Source organism: Protopterus annectens, chromosome 10.part0 (assembly GCF_019279795.1).
Source record: "Protopterus annectens isolate FY-2018-M chromosome 10.part0, PAN1.0, whole genome shotgun sequence".
Lineage (NCBI taxonomy): Eukaryota > Metazoa > Chordata > Ceratodontiformes > Protopteridae > Protopterus > Protopterus annectens.
In genome coordinates this window covers 558,018,968-558,034,938 of record NC_056744.1, presented here as the reverse complement: position 1 = coordinate 558,034,938, position 15,971 = coordinate 558,018,968, and positions in this window count along the sequence as shown.

Here is a 15,971-nt window from a genome sequence, read left to right as displayed (position 1 = left end):
CACATTTGATGGTACCACAGGTCTTGCAGTTGTCCAGTGGGGAACATGGGGAAGGTGCACTGTCTGCATGTACGTGCCTATTGGACAGACGGACAGGGTGGCAAGCCCTCTATGGCCCACTGCAATCACTCCATAGTTACTATCAGTGGGCAATATGCAGTGTACTACCAACATAGTGACTGTTGCCTAGGCAAGTGTGTGTGTGTGTGTGTATGAGACATGGGTTGAGAGTGTTATCTGGGTAATACTAGGGTTGCTAACTTTGTTTGCCTGGCCTTGATGTCACATGTATGGGTATGGATTTGCACCCCAGCCTCTCAGCTATTTTACATCTGTTATCCCAGTATGGTGGACATTGTGATATATACTAGGGCCACCATATAAGAAATTTGCAAAACCCACTCCACATTGGGCCCAGTTGTTACACATTCACAACCACCTCCACACAGGATATGAGTTACAAACACAGACACACACACACCTGTCATGTTTGGGATTAAAATTACTACATAACTAGTTTATTGCACTACAGCAGAACACAGTTGTAGTACATGACATAGAGATTACTGGTGTACTCCTTCCCCAAAGGTGTATTTCACATTGGATGACATCAGCAGGATTGCCAAAGTATGGAATTCGAATTGTAGGGAGTGTGGCTAGGCTAAAATGCATTGCTCCCTACATGGACAGACACACACACACACACACACACACACACACACACACACACACACACACACACACACACACACACACACTTGTCATGTCTGGGATTGGAATTCCTACCTAATTAGTTGATCACACTGCAGCAGTACGGAGTTATAGGACATGCCACGGAGATTACAGGGCTGCAACTTTCCAACAGATGTATTTCACAGTGTATGACATCAGCTGCCTTGACAAAGTAGGGCATTTGAATTGTAGTGAGTGTGACTAGCCTAAAAAACATTGTGCTCTACACAGATGGTGACACACACACACACACACACACACACACACACACACACACACACACACACACACACACACACACACACACACACACACACACACACACACACACACACACACACACACACACACACACAGTTGCCATGTCTGGGATTAGAACTCCTCCCTAACTAGTTTATTACACTACAGCAGTACATAGGTATAGGACACACCATTGAGATTACTGGGCTGCAGCTTTCCAAAAAGTGTATTTCACAGTGTATGACATCAGCAGCCTTGACAAAATAGGGCATTTGAATTGTAGTGAGTGTGACTAGCCTAAAAAGCATTTCTGTCTACACAGAAAGACACACACACACACACACACACACACACACACACACACACACACACACACACACACACACACACTCACACACACACTTGCCATGTCTGGGATTAGAACTCCTACCTAACTAGTTTATCACACTACAGCAGTACACAGTTATAGGAAGTGCCACAGAAGTTACTGGCCTACACCTTTCACAAGGGTGTATTTAAAAGTGGATGACCTCAGCAGGCTTGTCATAGTACAGCTATGGGGAGGGTAGTGTGTGGGCATGGGCCATAAACTATTCATCTAGATTTTGACACACCACATGCTGGCACATGCAGGGTATATTCCACAGGTACGTGTATACAGCTGCTAGATGACTACTTCCTTGTACAGTTATGTTGCACAGCTAGCACTTGCACCACATAGTCCTTCATGCTGACAGATACCAGTGGCTAAGGTCAAGAGTGAGTGACATCCGAACCTCATGTGGTTGTAGCCATTTGGCTGTGTGCTAGGTGGGACAGGCCTCATAATGGATGGCCCCTTGTGACAGTCACTCTATTCCACACATCTGTGTATGTCTACTTTTGGCTTATTATAGTGTGTTGTCCTTGGATATATGCCTGTATTCCTATCCAGTGTGTGTGCAAAGCATGAGTGCTGCATACTGAGGAGTGTCTGCACTAACATCTGCAAATGCCAGATATGTCTGGCCCACTGTTGTTTGCAGACATGGCCTTCATTTGTTTGTGTGAGCATGCCCAGTATGACCTTTCGGTATGTTGTTGGCTAACATTGCCCTCATTTCTCTAAGTGTGTGAGCATTCCCAGTATGTCCTTCTGTACTGAATGTGTGGATCGATTCTAGGTAGTTTGTACTGCAATGCAGACATTTGTGTTGTATACCTACAGGTAGCATACTGTTTCTGCAGGGTATCCGACAATCATTTGGAAATATGGGGACAAACTGTGCAGGGGATAGTGTGTACTGTAGGTGATTGTGTCTGTGCTGCTTCAGCTGCATGGTACTGTTGTTAGCAGAGATATTCAGACATGTGTACTGTTAGACACAGTGATGTTTTCTGTCCTCATGTACTGTCAGATTGACATTCTTGCTCACAGTGATGACTTGTGGGACAAGGGTGACAGCAGCTGTGTCCAGTATTGTGGGCAGACACCAACGTATTCATGGTAAGTTATGCCATTCTGGAGGGTGAGCTGCAGACACTTGGTGCTGGGTTTCTGTATCCAGTTCAGCACCTTGGTACAGTGATGGCAGAGGATCCCATACTTGTCCACCCATCAACATGGCAGAATGGCCTTATCTTGCTGTGGCAATGCCTCACAGCTGTACAGATTTGCACATGTTAGCCACAGGCAGGGGCCATGGCTCAGGACATTTACTCTGTTGTGGTGTAAGGGCAGGTGTGTAGCCACCCATTTATGTGTTTGCAGCCAGAGATAGTGTGCACACAGCTAGTTGTCGGACCCTGTACATTCCATGCTGCCCATGCTCCCACACCACCCCCTGTTATTCTAAACTCTTCCATACATTATGCATACATTCTGTGATACTTTCCCTAAGGGTATCACCACATCACAGGTGTGTGTTAGTGTTGGTCCACAGTTCATGCAGTGGGCCATGGTGGACGTGTTACTGTGGTTTGTCCACATGGCCTTGCATATGGCTTAAATGGAGTATGTTATGTTGTTATTTGGGTGTCCATGATATAACATGCATTGGCAGTACGTGTGAGACATGGGCCTTTGGCAGGCACATGTGGGGCATTAGGTGTTGATGCAGGCCAGATGTGGCAGGCTGTTGCATTCTGTCAGTCCTACAGTCCCAGACCACCATACAGTATATTCCCCTGGGGTGACAGGGTAGATGTCATAGTTGTTCATGCCAATAACTTCTATCAGTTTTGATCAGATGCTGTGGATGCTGGCAAGGTGCTACCTACAGCTAGGGACACACCTGCATGGGACACCTGCACTGCATGCTGCAGTCTTCCGCTATTGCCATATACAGATGGGGTCATGCTGTACCTATTCCCCAAAGCAGGGATATTGCCAGAGAGGTGACTGTGGGTGTGTGGCTGGGTACATGTGTGTTATAGACACTACTTGCATCTGACACACAGATATGCATAGGGCATTACAGTTATTCCGGCATGTGCGGGTACATCAGCTTATTCCCAATACATCAGTCCTACCTCCTTTGTGATCTGCAGGTGTTCAGACAGACCTCACCGGTATCCCCTACTACAGGTCCTGTTACTATGATGCATACCTATATGTACAAATCCAAGGGTGTCACCATTTCACAGTGACGCAATATATACTGTATGTGTGGGGTACATTCCCCTGTGTACTGCTTGTATATCTAGCCCAACAGCCTTGCCATGTCAGTCTTTCAGATGGTGACACATATTACCACCATACATTTACAATGGCTTACTGCTTGCATGTCTTATACTGGTGGGGATTGTCTTTGGCACTGCAGTCGTGAGGGTTTGTCCCTGTTATCAGCAGTAGTGGGCAATGGTCACCAGGTTTTACCTCAACATGCAGACATACTGGCCACTCTCACACATTATGAAACACACGCCATCTTAACACACTCAGACCTGAATATTGTGCAAATGCTACAACCTATCCTGCTACCTTGGACACTGATGGCCATCTATGCTCCACTCGTATTATACCTACTCATACATGTTACTACATTTCCACACAGGATTGGGGGGGCAGACCTGACTGTTATTACATTTCTACACAGGACTGAGGGGAGACACAACCGACTATTTTACATGTCTATATGGAAGTGGAGAGGGCACACCTGACTGTTACTACATTTCTACAGAGGGTGTGGGGGGCCACACCTGACTGTTTTTGCATTTCTACACAGCATTAGGGGACACACCTGACTGTTTCTACATGTCTACATGGGAGTGGGGGGCACACCTTACTGTTTCTACATATCTACATAGGATGTGTGGGGGGCACACCTGGCACATGCACACATTTGCTATGACTGTACTGGTATGTCAGCTACTCCATTTCATTCGGTATTCTAATCTGTCATACTGACTAGTAACATATCAGTGTACTACAGGTCTTAGCTTTGGTTGCCCTATATGTTAGTGTCTGACTTCCTACCCTTTAGAATTAACATCCTACTGCCTGACCTGCTGTAGCCTGTCTGTTTTGGCCTGGGGGGCAGGTTACCCATAGGCATCATTCAGAGGCCCTAGCTCAGGCTCTGTTTGAGTTTGTTTATACCTGTCCTGCTGGCTGAGACTGTTGTTGGGTATGTGAACCTCCCTGACTGGCATGTGTGAGTCATATGGACACACATGTCACCCAGCACATTTTGTACAGTGGGTTTTGTCACCCTGTGTAGTACTGGCTACTATGGTGACTCCAGTATGTGTTATAGATTTCATGGTGCCACTATGGGTGTCTACTATCTGCTGCCATAACATTCAGCCATCCAATTCCCTTGCATGCTCACATCCATACCATAGACACAGGTAACAACACATTCTACTCCATTTGGCAATCGGTAGGTTGATTGACTTACCTTGTGGGTGTTCCAGGATTGAGGATGGTGCTGGTGGGCTGCCTATGTCGGATGCATATAGTACACTACCTATACATGGTTGAGCACAGGTAGTGTCATGTTTGGCATCCCTTCTATTGTATGTGCAAGTCAGAGAGAGGTGTTATTCCCTGGGTCCGTACTGTGTCAGTGTATGTGCTATGTGTTGTCTCTTTGCCGTGGCATCGGCATTCTGGGCATGCCTCCATCTGCCTACTGGGGCAGGCTCAGGTTGTTCCTCCTCCAAGTCACTCTGTGCCTGTGCAGGCCTTGGCATTGCTGGGGGGCTGTGTGGCCCTACCCAGTGCTGTTCCTGCTGCAGCTGTTTCTGAAGAGTCATATTGTGTAGCATGGCACATACCATAACAATTTGGGTACATGTAGCTGGTGAGTACTGCAAGGCTCCACCGGATGTGTCCAGACACCGGAACCGTGACTTGAGCATCCCCAACACATGCTCTATTATAAGTCTCGTCTGTGCATGTGCCTCATTATGGCATTCTTGTTCAGGTGTATGTGCATTTCTGATGGGTGTCTTCAGCCACGGCTCCAGTGTGTAACCAGCATCCCCCAGTAGGTGACCATAGGGGATGTCCCCAGTGGCAAATCTCTGGCACAGCTGTGTCAGATGCCAAATGTGGGAATCGTGATAGCTTCCAGGGCAGCCAGCACACACATTCATCATAATGTCCTGGGCATTGCAGACAACCTGGCAGTTGATGGAGAAGATGCCCCTGTGGTTGATGTAGGCCTTACACTGATCACCAGCTGGTGCTTTGATGCATATGTGCATGCAGTCTATAGCACCCACTTCCTCAGAATATTCTGCTATTTGGTGGAAGAGACTCATATTGCTGGCCAACACCTCATGGGTGTTGAGGAAACATACGTGCTCACTGGCATGTGCTGACATGGCATCCAAAAACTGGTGGAATACTCTGGATGCTGATGCCTGTGAGATCCCCATGATATCCCCAGTTGAGCTTTGGGAGGTATCTGTGGCTAGTATTCCTAGCCCTACACATACTTTGGTATGCACTGGGATGGGTTCCCCTCGGTCAGTTTGGTGTGTCAGGCATGCCTGGCACAGCTCAACAATTTGCTGTAGGAGGTCCCATTCCACCCTATAGCACTCCACTATCTCCAGCTCTTGTAGCCCCTGGTAGGTTACCCTGGGTCTGTACACTCTTCTCCATCTCCTCACTGTGGGTTGATTGGCAGCATTCACATCCTCACCACCCTCAGCTTCTTGCACATGTTGTTCTATGTTGCCTGCTGCAGCCCCTCTCATTTTGTAGGTTTGTTTGTTAGAAGTTCACCGCTTGTATACACTGGTGGTATACAGTATGGGAAAAACCAGAGGGGAAAGTGTTTGCATAGTTTATAGTAGTGTTCTGGGTTGGGCTGGTCTGCTGCCTGTGTAGTTGGCTGATTCTGATGCATTTCACCTGGCAGCTATGCTAGTTCTCCTTGATTACCTTCCTACTGCTGTTTTCCCTTCACATTGCCTTCCTGTTTAAGCCCGGGGGTGCGCCGCACAAAGTGCTCACATGTGCACAGTGCTGCTATTTCCTGGTTTAACTTTCTTTTTCTTCCTTTAAATTCTGGTGCGAGGCATGCATACCCGCTTAGGCAATGTAAAGAGTGCTAGGCAGATTCTGACACACCCCCTAGCTTAGCTGTGCTAAGCTAGGAGCAAACCCGAGCCTCAGGGCTCCAATCTGCTTGCAGTATGCCTGACATACACCCCCATGATGTCGCCTAACTCCTAGGCTTGCATCAAGCTATTCCTACTCTTACACGTTTGGGACCTGACTAGCATGCTAGGGAAAACTGGGATTCAGTATCATTCCCCTCATTTGTATAGGATTGCATGCTAATGCATAGTTACATGTCTCACACTGAGCCTCCCCCCGTAGCAACCACTACTCACTGGCCAATTGTCTTCTGCCTGACATTGACTTGCATGGCAGAATAGTGATTTTAGTTAGAATGCTTAATTTAGGTTTATTTTGTTATTTTCTGTCCGATCCTGTTTGCGTGCCACTGCCCTACGCTTAAACAGCCGAGATTGGTGAAAACAATTAAAAGTTGACTTTTTTATTTTTTTGGCTGCTTCCTAACAAATTTGCAGCCTTTATTTGGAGCTGTCACAGCTCCGTTTTGGATTTTGCAAAAATGTACTCAGTTACTAACCGAGTACATTAATGCAGATTGCACTAGTCATGCACGGCCTGTTGCAAGCTTCCTGGATGTCAGCTTCACCTCATTTGCATGGATTTCTCCTGCAAATAGGGTGATTTGCATACAGGGGCTTAGTCCGTGCAGGACTAGTGGAGGAGCACTTATGCATGCCCCTGCAGGCTGTTCCTGGATCGCACAGCTGACATATTGCCTGCTGGAGCTCCTGCACTAATCCTGCATCCCGTGCAAGGCATAGAGAATCCAGGGGTTCGTTTTTCTTCTTTACATTTCTTGAGGCTTTATTTTTGAGTGTAGAGTTTTCCTTTTTTACTGGTTGAGATTTTAATAGTTTATTTCACATAGGACAGGTTTTTATTTATGAAACAAAGATTATGTAATATCAGTCATGATAGACAGTAATTTAAAAGATAACTCTGAACTGGATGGATTTAGTGCACACAGGATGGTTAGAAAAGAGTACCATGGACATACAACTCAACTGTCTAGATTTTCACAGAATGTCCAGAATTTTGTCTCATATTTTTGGTCTGCTCCTCACAAAAATTGTTTTTCTGAAATCACTAAATAGTGGCATACATTTGAGTTTCACAATTCATATCCATCAGCAAATACATGCTTACACAAAGCTTGTCATTCTAGCAATTTTTTTAAGTTTATGAGATCAATATTCAAAATCTGTCTCTGTTTTTATTTGTATTCCTTTTTGTAGCTCTGACAATTCAACAGACTGACAGTCGATGAAGTGAGGCTCGATGAAATGGCATTCGATAAGATGAGTATTCGACAATTTGTGGTAGACCCATAAATATATATATATGCATATATATATCTATAAATATAAATAGATATAAATATATATGGTTCTAGAATGTTTGACTGAATGTATATTTAACAAATGTGAAAAAAATGCTGAAAGTACTATCGACTGAAAAGCCATTTCATCAAAACATTTTGAAATGTAGAGAAGGTATTTATGGTGCCATTTTTGATTATGGAAGTTGTTAGGACATTAGTTCAGAAGATTTTGAGTGGATTGATAATTCCCACTATCAGGCTGTATCCCCCCCCATATTTGTAAATATTTGTGTGCCATCACTGATTCATTGTGTGTGGTGTTTTGTCTTTACTCCACTGTCATGTGACCGTGGAGTAATGATATGTAATTAAAGAGGATGTGGGGGGGGGGCAAATCTCCCACACTATGGGTGCAAGGAGATATGTGTTTTTTAGACTTTTTTTTTTACATTTAGAACCAAATATTCATCAATGCAGATAATGATAATCTATATCCACATGGATCTAGGACTTTTGATTGAAAGATCAAAAGTCCGAATCCAAAACCACCGAACACACTTTAACGAAAGCGCTTTCATCGAAAAAGCACTTTCATTAAAGTATGTTAAAAAAGAAAACACAAATTCTACTTAAATGCAGGGGGTCAAGCCCCCTGCACTCTCCGATGTGGTGGGCTGCACCCCCACACCCCCCACTTTAATATTCTAACTCTGAGGTCACACTAAAGTGGGGAAAAGGGAATTTTCCCTTACCGCACAATAATACGACGGGAACAACAAGCATACTTATGCGAAAGTGCTGCTTCAGAGAATTTTGGGATTCGGTGAAAGATGCAGTCGAGCATCTGTACGGATCCCATCCACATATATAGTTTTAAATATAGTTTTTATATATAATATATATATATATATATATATATATATATATATATATATATATATATATATAGAGAGAGAGAGAGAGCTCTCCAAATCGCCCTGGTGCACAGAACGGTACCTTTCAGTGCGCGGAGAAAGAAAAATGTAATAAACCACCAAAATATACTCCAGCACAGAGAAAACATGACAGCAAATGTAGCAAATGAAGTTTAATCAAAGCACAGTCTGCAGCACAGACCGGTTTCGCCGCTTGGCAAAACCAGTCTGTGCTGCAGACTGTGCTTTGATTAAACTTCATTTGTTACATTTGCTGTCCTGTTTTCTCTGTGTTGAGTATATATATATATATTATATATATATATATATATATATATATATATATATCTATCTATATATATATATATATATATATATATATATATATAATATATATATATATATATATATATATATATATAAATAATATATATGTATGTGTATGTATGTGTAGTATGTGTAGTTATAAATATATGTATATATCCCACTTTTGATGATAATGTTTCATGTTTCAAAGGTGCAGAAAGCACCAGGGTCTTGCAGGACTACAATGCCTTCCATACATTCAGACCACAAACTGAGCATGAAAAAAAAGGATGAGGTGTATCTACCTTCATTATGGATAAATACACTTCAAGACTGTTCAAACAGTATGACTCTGTTGAGTTACTCCTTGTACAATTAACTTTAGGTCAAGCTCCTTATCACATCATAGCTAGCTATAGGTCACCCACCAAGAAACAGGAAAAGCATAACGTATATCTGGGCTTACCGGAGTAACTTGTCATACAGCCCAACTCCTTACTCATGTGTGATTTAAATTATATTACCATAGACCGGGAAACATACACGGCAACAAATATGCTGGCTAAGAGGTCGTTGGACTTTTTGTCAGTGCAAATGCTCAGGAACAGCTAATCAGCACATCCACAAGAGGCTCAAATGTCCTTGATGTAGTACTCGATAAATGGGAGAACATTGCACTTTCCCCCATTGTGATGCCCTCCCTGGTAAGATCGACCATAAATCAGTTTCACTCAATGTAACTATAAGACCAGATACTTATTGAGCTGAAAAATGCTTAAACTTTTTTTCTAAGACAATACCTCCTACTAAGTGATGATATAAGAAGGTTCAAGCCTCCTCAAACACAGATAACATGGACTCCTTTGCAAAGGTGTACACCGATGCCCTGTATAACCACTTAAGCAGTTATATAGATTCATCTGTACCTGACCAGATTAAAATCAGGTCTTGCCAAAAAAAAACAAGCTACCATGGTGGACCCCTAGTATAAACAGGTTATAGAAATTGGGAAATAAACTAATGTCAGCAAAGGAATAAATCCTTCTCTAGCTTAAACAAAAAGATTAAGAGATCTTGTCAAGTCCTCCAAAGCTAGGTATGAAGCAAAAATAGTCTCCCTAGCTAAGGATTAACAAGGCATTCTTTAACTACATCCAAAATCTGAACAGGAATACCCATGTGCTGAACTGGTTGTAGCTGCCACAACCCATACTCTACAGGAGGTAATAGCCAACCTGCTAGCTAGCAGATTTGGAGCAAACATCACCCCCTGTCCTCTCCAGTCATCTCCCAAAGTATAACCGCCACCATTCCTCAGTTTATTACATCAGGTCATCTCAGCACTCTTCAATGCCAAAAACATGTATCAGTGGGAACAAACAAAAAATGTGCCTTTTAAACAACTTAAGATATGACCTAGCAGTCTCACTTGGATACCTGTTTAACAACAGCTTGCAAACTGGCTATGTTCTGGCAGAATGGAGAACAGCAACAGTAATCCCTCTGCACAAAGGGGGACCATCAACCGACCCTGAAAATTATACACCCATAAGCTTAACCAGCCTCATCTGCAAGGCCATAGAAAGAATCATTATGGACCTTATTAACAAGGACATAGGTAATCTCCAAATTCAGAACCCAACCCAGTTCAGATTTGTTAAAGGTTGAACATGCCTGTTAAACATGGTTGACTTCTTCGAGAAAGTCACCAAGGTTCTGAACAAGAGGAAAACAGTACATACCAACTATCTTTACCTATCCGAGGCATTAAACACAATCCCCCACTCAGGTATTATAGAGAAACTCTCACAATTGGAATTAACCCGTACATTAGCAGATCGGTAGCCAGCTGGCTGAATGACAGGAGACATACTGTCAAAGTGCATGACTTTACCTCTAGAAAAGACTAGTCACCAGTGGTGTACTGCAGAGCTATGTGCTGGGCCTCTTACTATTCAGAATTTCTTTCTCAGAAGTCCAGGTAAACTTGGCTGGCCTGTGGCAGACCAAGTTCGCTGATGATTGCAAATTGGGAGCAATCATTTATTCCCCCAAAGATGTTAATATACTGCAGACAGGGTTAACATAGGCAAATGATTTGTTCCAAAGCCACAGATTAAAGCTAAATGCAAAAAAAAAACGCATTACTAATCCCTTTGGAAAAGGTGGCATTCCTGCTAATTACATTATAGACAACACCCCACTATGTTTAGTGTTATGTGATCTGTGTACTCAGTTTGATAACAATCTGAATTTTGATCACCATGTATCCACAATAGTAAGGAAACCCTTCTATTTGGCACATCTTATAAGTAAAGGGATTGCATCTAGATCTAAGGATGTTATAATTCCATTATGCCTGGCCCTAATCAGACCAATAACAGAGTACAGTGATCCCTTTTGCATGTACATCACCAGATACCTGCAACAATTGGAAAGACTACAAAGATTTCTCACCAAGAAATTACAGGGTACAAAACAAGTCTTGTGTGAAAAGACTGAAAGTCCTGTCACTGTATTCTGTCTCCTACAGGTTACTAAGGAGTGACCTGTGCCTGCCTTACAGGGCAGTTTCTGAACCAGCCTTGATGGAAATTCTACACATTCGTAAAGCAAACTGCATGAGGGTCACTCACTCCAAGGAACTTAATAGAGCTCTCAGAAATAAACAGGTCATGCTGGAGTGACAGATACATTTCCCAGAGATGCCACTTCTCTGGAACAAGCTTCCATTTCATGTGAAACAGAGCCCCTCCCTGACCCTCTGCAAACCCAACTTAGATCAATGGATGGGTGACCACAAATTCACTCCTAGTTGGTGCCCATGTCCCTCCTGGATGGAGGAAGTCAGAATTAAACTTCACTGACCTAACCACTAATAACTGGTGCAACTAGGGATAAATATGTCTAGGCTTGTAAGGGCTCTAGAGCTGTTAGCCTTGTACTCTTCTATGAACCTATGAATCTACACACACACACACACACACACACACACATATATAATATATATATATATATATATATATATATATATATATATATATATATATATATATATATAGGTCTACTTTATATGATCGACTTTTCACAAAGCTGACTTTTATATGGCTGAGACCATATGATCAACTTTCGGAAAGCCGACCATGTAAAATAAACACAAAAAACACAACACTTACCTTAAAATGGTTAGCAAGGGGGCAAGCCCCTCTGCACCTCCAATGGGGAGCTCTGTCCCCCCACACCCCCTGTAACTTAAATATACCAACTCCGAGATCGCACTACAGTGCAGAAGATGTAAATTTTCCCATTCCGCACTGTACAGAGATAACAGCTCCCCATGGTCAGCTTTTTGAAAGTCGATCATATGGTCTCAGCCATATGAAAGTTGACTTTGTGAAAGGTCGATCATGTGAAGGGGACCCATATATATATATATATATATATATATATATATATATATATATATATATATATATTTATATATATATATATATATATATATATATATATATATATATATATATATAAATGTATACATGTGAAAAAGATCAATAGACATAGATAAATAGATAGATAGGCAGACAATCCAGGACCCATAGCCAATACTCATAGCCATAGAGGCAAATTCTAAAGGTGCATAGTATAATGATGCAAACCTCTGTCAAAATCAGTTGACAAAGCTTTATCACTTGTATCAGGAACTTAATAAAAGTAGGATAGCGAATATTTTCGGAAATTAGGGGCTAAACCACCATTCATCAAGATCAAATGAAATTTATAATGCCATTTAACTTCTTAATTTACCATATGGTTAAAATTCAAACCCACCAATGCACAAAAGATTATATTGATTAAAAAGTCTCTGTGACAAGGTAAAGCTGCATTGAAAAGGTCAACAATTTATGCCTCATTTTATTCTGCTGTAATACCAAGAAATCAAATGCTTTAATGCTTTATGCATTCAAGCCTACTCTCAAACTAATTGTACAAATTATTTTTCATTGAGGAGCACTTTGCTTTTCTTGCAAAACAATAGCTTTGTAATTAAAAGTTCCATCATACATAACAAAAGATAACTCTCGTGAAGGCTGCAAAACATTTCTGTATTCTAGAATAAAGTATGTTTAAACAAAATTATTCAGTGTAAATGCAAACAAATGATGCATGCTTCTAAAAATAAGTATATCTAACCTAGTATATAGACAATGGTCGTTGTGTCTTATCATTGTGGCAACAAATACAAAGAACAGTTAGAAAGTGCAAAAACAGTGTGTTGTATGCTGAAACTTATAGATACTGTGCTATCCTCACATTTTTTTATTTTAATTAAACATAAATGAATGTGAATGTCAGAGTAACAGGTTATAATGTTTCAGCTCAACAGACAATAAAAACTAAGTATAAAGGAAATCTTACAGTAACCCACAAACACATAAAACATACACATATAAAATGGGGCTGGTAGCAGCTCTATAATCCGTCTGTCTTTCTGTCTGCTTATTCATTTATTTATTGAAATTTGTCTACTGGCCAAGTGCATCTGGGTAAAAAATATCAATTGTTAGTGGAGGCATGGGGAGAACAGCTCCAGAGAATTAAATAACATCACTTATATAACGACCCCCCATTAATATTCCAAAATGTGCACGCTGATTGGTCAGCATGCACGTTGTAAATCAAAGACTTTTACTAATGGAAAAAGGTCCTGTCGCCCCGGACTTTTTCCATTAGTATAAGTTTTTTTTGTTTGTTTTTTTTTTTTACAGCAATGGAGAATGCAAGATCTCCATTGCTTTTTAGAAACTGTCTCTCTGTGTTAAAGGAGTTTAACATAGCGAGACAGCTTTAAAAAAAGTAACGGAGATCTTCCTTTCTCCGTTGCTTTTTTAAAAGCTGTCTCGCTATGTTAAATGGGTTTAACATAGTGAGACAGCATTAAAAAAAGGAACGGAGATTCTCCATTGCTTTTTTTTAAAGCTGTCTCGCTATGTTAAACTCCTTTAACATAGCGAGACACTATGTAAAAAGCAATGGAGATCTTGCTTTCTCCGTTGCTTCCACCCACAGCTCTGCGCAGTACATCAAAACTGCCGCAGAATACCAGACAGCTGTAGAAGGGCAGCACAGAGGCATTATACAATGCCATTATTTAAGAAAAGTAAGATTTTTTTCTCTTAAATAATGTCATAGTATAATAGCAATAACCCACTTCTGGGTGTGGTTAATGCTGGATTTACCCACAGTTGGCTTTGTTTGGCCACTCAGACTTTGCCCTCATGACCAAACCACACCAACTGTGGGTAAATTCAGCATTACCCACACCCAGGCGTGGGTTATTGCTTAAATAAGACACTGGCAGAAGTGTAATTTTAAAAAGCATATACACATATGGTTTGATATTGGAATACAAGGATGCAATAAAGCATGAGAAGACACCAGTAATCTAAAAATAAAAATAAATAAATAAAATTATGATTAAATATGACAATCAGTATATATAAAAGTACTAGAAGTATAGTTTACCATGCTAAGAAATAAAAATAGAAAGATACAAGGGTACCCTAAGAGTGGTGAAAGGGCAGGTACTGAAAGATAGGTTAGTATGAATTTTAAGTATCTGTTAATGTAGACCATACAGATCAGGTGCATGGCCATAGTCATGAGGTAGTGAGACATTCTTTCATGGAGGTCTTAAATGCAGGGAGGCTTGATATGGTATTGGTTAAACTTCGGATATAGTTTCATAGTTTGGATATGCAGTGTGAGTACAAAATTTGCCCCATACTTTTTTTTTTTCATTTATTGATTTCAAGCAGTGTTTGTTTCTTGTCTTAAGAGTGCAGAGGGTGATTTAGGAGATAGCGATGAAGTACTGAAAGATAGAGGAGCATACAGAGGAATTATATAGTATTTTATGGGTTAGACACATTTGTGTATGGGCTAGTGGATGTTGGAGCTCTAACCAGCTGAGAGCACTTAATGCAGAGCGATGATGAGCTTCATATGGCAGGATAACTGCAGAACTGGTTATCTTGTTATGGCATTTCTCCAGTCGTGATTTAAGAGAGATATGGATGTTAGTCAAAATAAATGAACAGAAAGTTAAAGATAAGTGTTAGCTAGGGTAATTCTACTAGAAGGCATAGGGATTTTTTTTGCTCTACATAGTAGACATAGCTTTTCATTAGCTATTTTTAAACAGTTTTGTATATGAAGATCAAACTTTAATTTGTCATCTATGATGACTCCAAGCAATTTGATTCTAGTAACTACTTCAATAGCTATATTGCTTAAAGAGGTAATCTGGAAGTTACTTTTAGCATTTGCATGAGACATTGAAAAAAAAATAATAGTAATTTAGTCTGGGATTAAGTAAAAGTCGGTTTTAATGTAACCACAATTCGACTGAGCTGTAGTTGTTGTGGGCTGTCAGATGAGCATATGAGAAATGAGTGAGCTTGCTGAGAGGAAGTACATAGGTTACTGATGAAAATGTTAAAGAACAGTGGACTGAGAATAGAGTCTGGAGGAGCACCCATTTTAACTAGAAGGAAAGGGGAGAAAGAAGCAAGCCATTTGACAGATTGATATCTTTCAGATACGCAGTTAGTGTACCTTTGAAGAGTTGGTTTGGAAAGACCCAGATAGGACACCTGAGTCAGATGTTTCTCATGTGACACTTTATCAATGGAAGTTTCTCATGTGATACTTTATCAATGGCTTTTGACAAATCTAGAAAAACAGAAATGATAAACTTTACTTGGTCTCTAGCCTTATTAATGGTTTCAGAAAAGTTAAGGAGAGCTGTAGTAATGCTATGACCTGATCAGAAGTTATGCTGTATTGGGGTTAGGACATCAATTTGCAAAAGGTTGAATAT